The following is a 9,459-nucleotide window of genomic DNA, read 5'->3' as shown; positions in this document are numbered from 1 at the left end:
GCCAACCCCTGCAGGGCAAGCCCTCGCCCCCCCCGGGTCTGGAGGCCTGACTGGCAGGGAGGGTAGAGGGGTTGGGGCATCGAGAAGAGAGGCCCCTACGCCCTTGCTGCTCTTCCTTTTTCCTGACGTTCTCCTTTGTAAAGGGTCAGGCCCCATCAGTATCGCTGATGGGAATAAAAGTATTACTGCTTTGTGACTGCCCACCGCCAGGAGGGTTGTGCTGTGCAGAGGGTCCGTTGCCCACCCAGGGCTGGGAGCAGCGCAGGGATATGTGTGGCAGCGCCAGCCCCCCAGGAGCGCTTCCTGCAGTTCCGTGACAAGGCCCACAGCCCAGCCCATTTGACAGGTGAAAAACTGAGGCGTGGAGGTCCCTGAACCGAGTCCCACGGCGAAGAGTGGCCAAGCCAGCACTAGAGCTAAGAGCTCAGGACCCACGTCACGTGCCCCTTGCTGGGCTGGAGTTTGTCCCCACACTTACAGGCCAGGCAGTCCCGGCAGCAGCTCCAGCTCCAACACAGGGATCTGATCTGGGGCCGTGGGTGAGGAAGGAGACCCAGAGCTGGGAAGAAGCCTGGGGTGGTTCTGAGAGGCCTTCCTTCCCTCCCACCCCACACCCTGCCACCAGCTCCTCTCTACAGCAAGCTGGCCCTCACTGCCCTTGACGTCACGCCCAGGGAACCTCACTCACCTCGGGCCATTCACAGCCATCCTGTTAGGTAATCCTCTCCGTCACCGCCAGGTAAGTGTGTTACCCCCGTCTTACAGGTGAGGAGCCGAGGCTCAGAGAGGCTCGGGTTGCACTTGGAGGTCTAAGTGACGTCCCGACACATCCAAAAGCAAACTCCTACGCCACGCACACCTCCAGAACCTCCTCCACCACTTTCCCGTCTCCATCCTCCTGGTGCCCACTCCAACATACTGGGGCTTGGCCTTGCCTCCTTTCTTTCTCTTTCACACTGCACATACAGCCTACCTGGAAGTCCTGCTGTCTTTGCCTTCAAACTGCATTGATCCCACCACTTCCCATCCTCATCCAAGGCACCACCGCTGGACCACTGCAACAGACTCCTACCAGGCACCTGCCCCTGCCGTCTGTTCTCCACACAGCCACTAGAGCGAGCCAGGTAGCACAAGGCAGATCCTGGCCCTCCCCGCTTGGAACCTCCAGGGGCTCCAGCTCACTCAGAAAACAAGACAAAGACCCAGCAATGGCCTGTGTGACCCTATATAGTCTGCCCCCATTATCTCTGACCTCAACTCCCATCACCCCCAACTCTCACTCTACTCCAGCCACCTGACCACCTTACTGACCCTTGAACATCCAGGGACATTCCCCCACTCAGGGCCACAGCAGAGACACCTAGCTGACCCCCAAAGGTTCATGCTCCCTCCATAGTGTAGGGCTGTGGGGAAGCTGCTACCCGGCCCCAGGCCAGCTCTCCCAACCCCCTTGCATTTAACAGGGCCTTGTGGCTAGTTCTCATCAATTGAAGCAGATGGTAGGTTGCTTCCTGGCCAAGAAGCTTAAAATGCAGATGTGCCTTCTGTGTTACATGTTTCTCCATCCTCCTGCTAAGTGGAAAAATGACTATAGTGGGAGGTGCGGGAGGCTGAAGTCCGAAAGGAAGGAGCCTGAATCCTTGAATCACCAGTTGGAAGAACACGCTGCCCCCAGGAACCCGTGCACTGGACTGTTAAATGAGCTTGAACTAAACTATTTTGCGTTTATGTTACTGGCAGCTAGTAGTATGCCATCTAACATAGGCCTTCATACCAGGCGCAGGACGTTCTTTCTCCAAGTAGCCACATGACTCACTTCTGTCCATTCAGGACTTCGTTCATACGGCATCTCAGTGAGTCCTGACCTGACCGCTCTATTTAAAATCACAACCCGCCCACACCTGCCCTCTGGGACTCGTGTTCCCCTTGCCTGCACCACTGTCCTCCATTGCATTTGTTACAAACCACTAATTGTACTCATTTATTTTATCTTCCATCTCGTCCCTTCCCCTCCTCCCCATTAGAAGGTATGCTGCACAAGGGCAGAGATTCTGGTCAGTTCTCTTCACGTGGCATCCACCTCTCCAGTACCAAGAACAGAGCCTGGCCTCGTAGGTGCCCAGTAAATGTGGCCTGAGTGGAAACTGGCTGCACTGTGATTCCCAGCACTGCTCAGCCCTTTGCCCATGAAGGGCTCAGCCTATGTGAGGCATCCTTTTGTTTCCTGGGGCAGAGTTGTCATGTTCTTGGTAACACTTTTCAAGGTGGTACAGGCCTCCAACTGCCCCTGGGCCTGGGGCAGAGCACCTGCCGCATCCCTGGGGCTGGGAGGTCACAGGATTAGATGAGGCCCAGGCCATCGAGGCTGCTGCTCCCCAGGTCAGTGCTCAGGGCAGGGAGAGCTTCATGGAACATGTGTTGTGGACTTTTTGAGGAGGAGACGCTCCCCAGAGGGGCCTCCCCAGCCCGGAACATGAACCAGCCACCACCCAGACGTGAAGTTCATTCTTGATTTGAGAAGATTCACCCAGCCAGCCCGCTATCCCCAAGTCCCAAACCAGGGGAGGGAGGGAAAATGATCAGGCATCCCATGCAAGCACTATGCTGAGGGCTTACTTTATCTACCTGTTTAATCTCTGCAGCAATCACATGAGGTAGGAGGTATTATTAATCTGCCCGTTTTACAGATGGAGAAACCAAAGCACAGAGAGGCTAAGAGACTTGCCCAAGGACACCCAGCAAGTAAGTAGCAAAGTACCGTTTGGAACTCAGAGCCGTTCTCTTAACCCTGGCTCCAGAAGTCAGTTCCACAAGCACTACATATGTAACACGTGAGCGCGCACACACATACCCTGTCCTCAGGAACTCTGGTGTGCAAAGATACTATATCCGTACCTTTGGAGTGGGGCCCAGGGGTCTGCTCTGTGGCCACCCCCAGGACACAGGCAGAGCGTCCTCCACTGGCACTGAGAAACACTGCTCTTGAGGGCTCATCAAGGCCCTGGACCTGGAGGCCAGCTTCCAGGATGGCCTCGGACAAAGTATGTCTCCACCTGAGCCTCAGTTTCCCTTTGGTAAATGCAGGAGTTGATCCCACTGAGTCCTGGAGTTCCTCCCAGCCCTGATGTTCCAGAACAGGGGTTCTCACCTTTTGGGGCCATGGACCTCCACAGGTGTCCCACAGAAGTGACAGACCCTCACTCCAGAATAATGTGCACCCACACGCTCGCACAGTTTTGTCCACAACTTAGGGTTCGTGGAGCCCTGGAACCACTCACTCGTGGACTCCACGTCTGGAGCCCCAGCTTTGGGGCGGCCCTCAAGGTCTAAGTTTCCCTTGGGTTCAGTCTTGGGAAGATGGGGAGCTGGGCGACCCCGAGGGCTCCTCCTGCAAAGAGCCCTCTGGCTGACAGGCAGGGCCCTCTTTGGCCTATTTAGGCTCAGTCATCCCCCCAGTCACCCTTGACAGCCCCAAGGCCAAGCTGCCCTTGCCCTGAGGGGTCATGGAGGACTGAGACCTGGAACACGGAGGGACAGGAATGGGCTCTCCCCTCTGCCCAGAGTGACACCTCACCCACCGTCACCCTGCCCGTGTAGCCAACCTCCACTCCTCCCTTGAGGCCCCTCTCAAACAGCACCTCCTCTTGGAAGCTTCTCTGGTACAGATGTGAGCCCTCTGACGGTCTGACTCATCACCCCAGGACCTGACCAGGGCGGCACATGGCAGGTGCTCTGAGTGTGGGAGGGCTGGAGGGCTGGAAGGGTCAGGCCTGCAGGCCTCTCCCCAGGGCTTGTCACTATCCTGTTCTGGTTTCTCACTCCAACCCTCAGAGACACCCATTTGCCTTCTAACCAGGACATCCAGGAGACCAGACCCCCACGGGATGCAGCCTCAGGCCTCAGACCCTCAAGCCTGGAGGGGGGTGTTTCTGGGACAGGTCAGTTCTCGTGGAGCCCGCAGTTCACACTGGGAGGTGGGTGCCACCCGAGCCTGGAGGCAAGGAGTCCCCTCAGCACTCAGCCCGCTGGACCTTCCTTGTCCTGCCCTTGGTTTTCCCTTCTGGGAAGTATGGGTTACAGGACCCCAGGGCTTTGGAGATGCTGCAAGAAGGCAATGGGGACAGGGTGGGACCCTTGTTCCCCACATGTGTTCAGACAAAGGCCTTGTGACCCAAAGCAGTGTGACCCAGAGCTGAGCCCAGCCCATTTGGGGGTTGTCAGGCCAGTGCAAGATGGGCTGGGTGCTGTAACCCAGCTGAGGAAGCCATGGGTGCCCTGCCTGCAGGCCAAGAACCTGGGGCCTTGCACTTGAGCTGAACAGACGTGAATCTTTGGGGGGAAGGCATATGCTTCCAGATCTCTTGCACACTCAGTGCTGAAGGCCAGAATATAACCTCAAAGTGAGGCCCTGGGATGGTACCAGCCACGCAGGCAGGCAGCTCTGCAGACCCCCTCTGTCACACAGGTTGGTTAGACGGGGACGGACAGCTGCCTCCACGTGGGCTGGGGGAACCCAGAGAGGGTCATGATGCTGCCTCCAAGATGTCGTCCATCCCCACTGACTGCTGCCCAGATTCCCCACTGGAGCTTCGTCCTGTAGCTAAGTGTGGGCCCTATTAGGATGGGAGCCTGTGTTCACAGAGTACAGGGAGGGTGGGGAGAGAGGCAGTGCCAGGCAAGCCTGCAGAAGAGCATGAAACAACAGAAGCAGGAGGGCAAGAAGGGAGCCAGTGCCAACAGCCCACAGCAGCCCAGGTGGCCAGCGGGGTCCTCACTCCACACTTGAGGCCAGGTGGGCTCCCAAGGCTGTACTGGGTCCAGGTCCCAACCTCCTCATTGAGGGGCTGGGGTGCTTTCCCTTCAAGCAGCCAGAAATGGCTCAATCCCACCACAGGTGGGAGGCTGAGGCCAGGATCAGTTGTGAGGGGCTTGTGGAGAAGGCCAACAGCTGTGGTGATATGGGACAAGGGCGGGGAGCCCAGGCAGGTGGAAGCAGAAATGGCCCAGGACGCAGCCCCCAAGCCTGGTCCTCGTGGGCGCCGGCTGCTAGTGCGGGGGAGGGGAAGCAGGAGGGAGGCGGGAGGAGGCCACCAGCCCTCGGTGGCAGAGCTGGGTTTTGATGGCACTTCCTGGCTTTGTCATGACTCCCTTACGGCTGGCAGAAACCGTGTCCTGATCCACCCGAGGCGCCCGTAACCTGAGAGACCGGCAGGTGGGTGCGGCTGGCAACGGGAGGGACCCTGCAGGAGGCAGCCAGGTGGAGTCCCAGAGACAGCCTGGGCTGGCACACTTTATAATCCAAGATGGATTATAAAGTGGGGCGGGGGGAGCCACAGAGCCCAGGCCTCGTAATGACACATTTTCTGCTGAACAACTGCAAATATTCGCCGTAACTTTGGACAGAGTCTGAAAAAGACTTTGTTTCCTCCCTTGGCGGTATCATTTGTCTTGTTTTGAAGCCACGAGATTGCAGGGAGGAACTTACAGACTAAAGTTTGTCTTAATTGCTGTGGTGTCACCACCTCTCTGGCAGATAACAACACAATGAACAAGTCGATGGGGCTGAGCCCTCCAGGTCCTTCTTCTAAAGTGAGACAAATTTCCCTCCTTTGAGCCCAACAGTCCATCGGCAGCTCTGTCATTTATTTATCTCCCTAACGGTTTGCATTAACTTGCAAGGGATAAAAAGTCTCTCCTGCCCTCAGACTTAGTTAAAAGCATCCAGTCAGGCTGTATTGCTGGTTCTTCCCCAAATTTGCCTTTTATCTTTCCTCCATTTGGGGAGGTGGGTAGTAGGGAGAGCAATGGGGTGCACACTGAGAAAAGCAGTGAGGGTGGCAGGATGAGAAAAGAGCATGGAGGGTCCCCGGAGTTCCAGTGTCCAGATCACTTTAATTCTGAGAAAGAGGAGAAATAGTGCTGTCTTGCAGTTATCGGCTGGGCACAGCACACTGCCTTCACACTTGCCTTGGTGGTTCCTCCCAGCACCCCTGCAAAGGCAGGGGCATGGTTGTCCCACCTCTGTCTCCCACTCTATGTTCCCATCACAGGGGGTGATGCTCTACTCCTTGAATGAGCTGAGCCCTTTCTGCCTGTGAGCCATTGCACAGGCTGTTCCCTCAGCCCCGGACACCTTTCCCCACCACCCTTTTTCTCCTGCCCAACTCCTACCCATCTTCCAAGGCTCAGCTGAAATGCTCTGGGAAGGCCTTTTCTGACACCCACCCACCCTGGATCCCCGTCACTGCGCGACCTCACTGTCTTGTCCTCATTGCTTTTCTTGCACTGTCTGTCTGCCTTGTTCCAGTGAGAGCCCCAAGAAGGCAGGAGCTGGGGCACTGCCTGGCATTCAGGAGATGCTTAAGAGATAGTGATTAAATAAGTGGAGGGGAGGCTGGCAGGGCTGGTAGGGCTTCAGAGAACTTAGTGACCCGGCCTCCACCATGCCCCCATCTAGGAACAAGACCCTAGTTAACACTGCACAGCTGTGGAGTGTGGGTGCTCTTCAATCTCCTCTCTGTTGTTCTGCATTTTCCTAATATAATGCAACAAATGTATTATTTTTATAATACAAATAATTTGTTTTAAAGGTATTTTAAATCTCTTGGTCAGAAGGGCAGTGGGAGGGGCAGCATTCAATGTGAGTTCTTCTGACACCCAAATGGAACCCTTCTCCTCCTCCCCCCACCCTCCACGGCCTCCTGGACCCCTTTTTGACAATCCTGTGTGGGAGGCAGCAGAATGTAGTGATGAAAGGCATGGGCTTGGAGTCACACAGACCTGGGCCCAATTCCTGGCTCCTCCACTGACTCGCTGTGTGACCCTGGGCAGGATGCCTAACCTCTCTGGAAAGGCCTGTTTCCTTATTGGTAAAATGAGGTAACAAGAGTGCCCACCTAATGGGTTGTTGGTGTCATTATTGAATTATTCTCCATGCTGACCATGACATGCACAAAACACTTCCAAAGGGCTGGCTTCCTCCCCCCTCCTGCAGGCACCCCTGCCCCACATATACACACACCCACACAGCCACTCCTCCATCCCTGTGACTCCCCACTTTTTCATCTGCCCCCTGCCCTTCAGGTCTGGAGAAGGACAAATGATGAGGATAACAAGACACCACCGCCAGCGAAGGCCACTGCACATTTGGCATGAGGGCCTGGCATGGGTATTCTGGCCTCTAATGGCAGTGCCTGTGGGTGACCACAATGCTCCCCACCAGTGTGTTCCTCAGCCCACACCCAGGCCTGCCTTGGCTTCCCCAGGAGGTTTGTGCAGCTCAGGGCAATAGCTCCAGGCTCAGCCCTGGCCATACCCAGTCAGGGCAAAGCTCTGGATTCCAGGCAGTAGCTCAGGAGGCTGAGGGTGTGGACAGAAGTGCCCCCACCTGGATGCACACATGCTCTCGTCCACATGCTGTATTCGTCAAGTTCCCGCATACACGCCAGCCCCCCAGGGCCTCTTTTTTGAGAGACAAGTGTAGTAGGCAGAATATGACAGCCCCCCAAAGATGTTCACATCCTGACACCCAGAATCTGTGAATATATACATATATTACAGGGCAAAGGGGAATTAAGATTCCTATTCACCTGACTTTAAAGATTATCCTGGGACTTCCCTGGTGGTGCAGCGGTTAAGATCTGCCTGCCGATGCAGGGCACACGGGTCTGATCCCTGGTCCGGGAAGATCCCACATGCCGCGGAGCAACTTAGCCCTTGTGCCACAACTACTGAGCCTGTGCTCTAGAGCCCACGTGCCACAACTACTGAGCCCGCGTGCCTAGAGCCCGTGCTCCACAACAAGAGAAGCCACTACAATGAGAAGCCCTCGCACCACAATGAAGAGTAGCCCCCGCTCACCGCAACTAGAGAAAGCCTGCACACAGCAAGGAAGACCCAACACAGCCAAAAATTAATTAATAACAAAAATAATTAAGTTAAAAAAGATTTTCCTGGATTATCCAGGTCAGCCCAGTGTAATTATAAGGGTCCTTTATTTATTTATTTTGGGGTACACGGGCCTCTCACTGTTGTGGCCTCTCCCGTTGCAGAGCACAGGCTCCGGACGCACAGGCTCAGCGGCCATGGCTCACGGGCCCCGCCGCTCCGCGGCGTGTGGGATCCTCTCGGACCGGGACACGAACCCGTGTCCCCTGCATTGGCAGGCGGACTCTCAACCACTGCACCACCAGGGAAGCCCTATAAGGGACCTTTAAAGTGGAAGAAGGATGGGGCTCCCCTGGTGGTCCAGTGGTTGAGACTCTATGCTTCCACTGCAGGGGGCGTGGGTTCGATCCCTGATGGGGGAAGTTCTACCTGCTGTGAGATGCAGCAAAAAATGAAGAGGGAAGCACAGGCAGAGAGATTTGAAGATGCTACACTGCTGGCTTTGAAGAAGGACCCAGGAGCCAAGGAATGCAGGTGGCCTCTAGAAGTTGGAAAGGGTAAGGAAATGGATTCTCCCTAGAGCCTCCCGAAGGAATGCAGCCCCGCTAATGCCTTGATTTTAGCCCAGTGAAACCCATTTCTAACTTCTGACCTCCAGAATTATAAAATAATATCAATACATTTGTGTTGTTTTAAAACACTGTGGTGGGCTTCCCTGGTGGCACAGTGGTTGAGAGTTCACCTGCCAATGCAGGGGACACGTGTTCGTGCCCCGGCCCGGGAAGATCCCACATGCCGCGGAGCGGCTCCTCTTCATTTTCCAGCCCAGGCTGTCCCAAATGCCTTTGGAATAATACACTGTTCTGTGCACACAGCCCTTTACAGTTTACAAAGCCCATATTCCAGGCCCCCATCCTCAGCTGCCCTCCCCACTCACCAGCCTTTGCCCGCTCTCCTTCTCTCTCCCTCCCTCCCCCCGCCTCTCCTAGCACCATGCACCAGCACCACCAACTCCCATTCTCCAGGAGTCAGTTTCCCTCCTCCAGTTCCACTCCCCTACCCATTTCCCTCCCCAACAGGGCTCAGAACTCAGCCTCCTTGAGCCCTGGAGGCTGACCCTTACAGGGCCTCAGTCATCCCAGTACCAAGGACTAGGGACTCCCCCCAGGGCCCAGTAGAGACTCTGAAGACACTGTTTATTCATCAGATCCTTCCTCAGCACCTCCTGTGTTCCAGGAGCTGGGGACACAGTAGGGATCAGGCAAACTAGTCCCTGCACTCTGGAGCCTCAGTTTCCTCAACTGCAAAATGGGGATAATAATATCTACTTTGCAGGATTATTATGAAGATTAGAAATGCATTTATGATAAACGTCTAACAGTATAACAGAAAATAAGTAGTAGCTATTATTATTATAAGTATTAGTCTTTAGGTGTGATTCATTCATTTCCTTGTAGCCTCTGATGTGTGGGGAGGTACAACTAAAAAAAATAAAAATAAAATAATAAAGCAGGGTAAAGGGATAGAGAGGGACAGGATTAGGGCTGGGGTGGAGCAGTGGTATTGGGAGGA

The sequence above is a fragment of the Globicephala melas genome, chromosome 2 (assembly GCF_963455315.2).
Source record: "Globicephala melas chromosome 2, mGloMel1.2, whole genome shotgun sequence".
NCBI classification, from domain to species: Eukaryota; Metazoa; Chordata; class Mammalia; order Artiodactyla; family Delphinidae; genus Globicephala; species Globicephala melas.
This window is presented reverse-complemented; position numbering follows the sequence as displayed.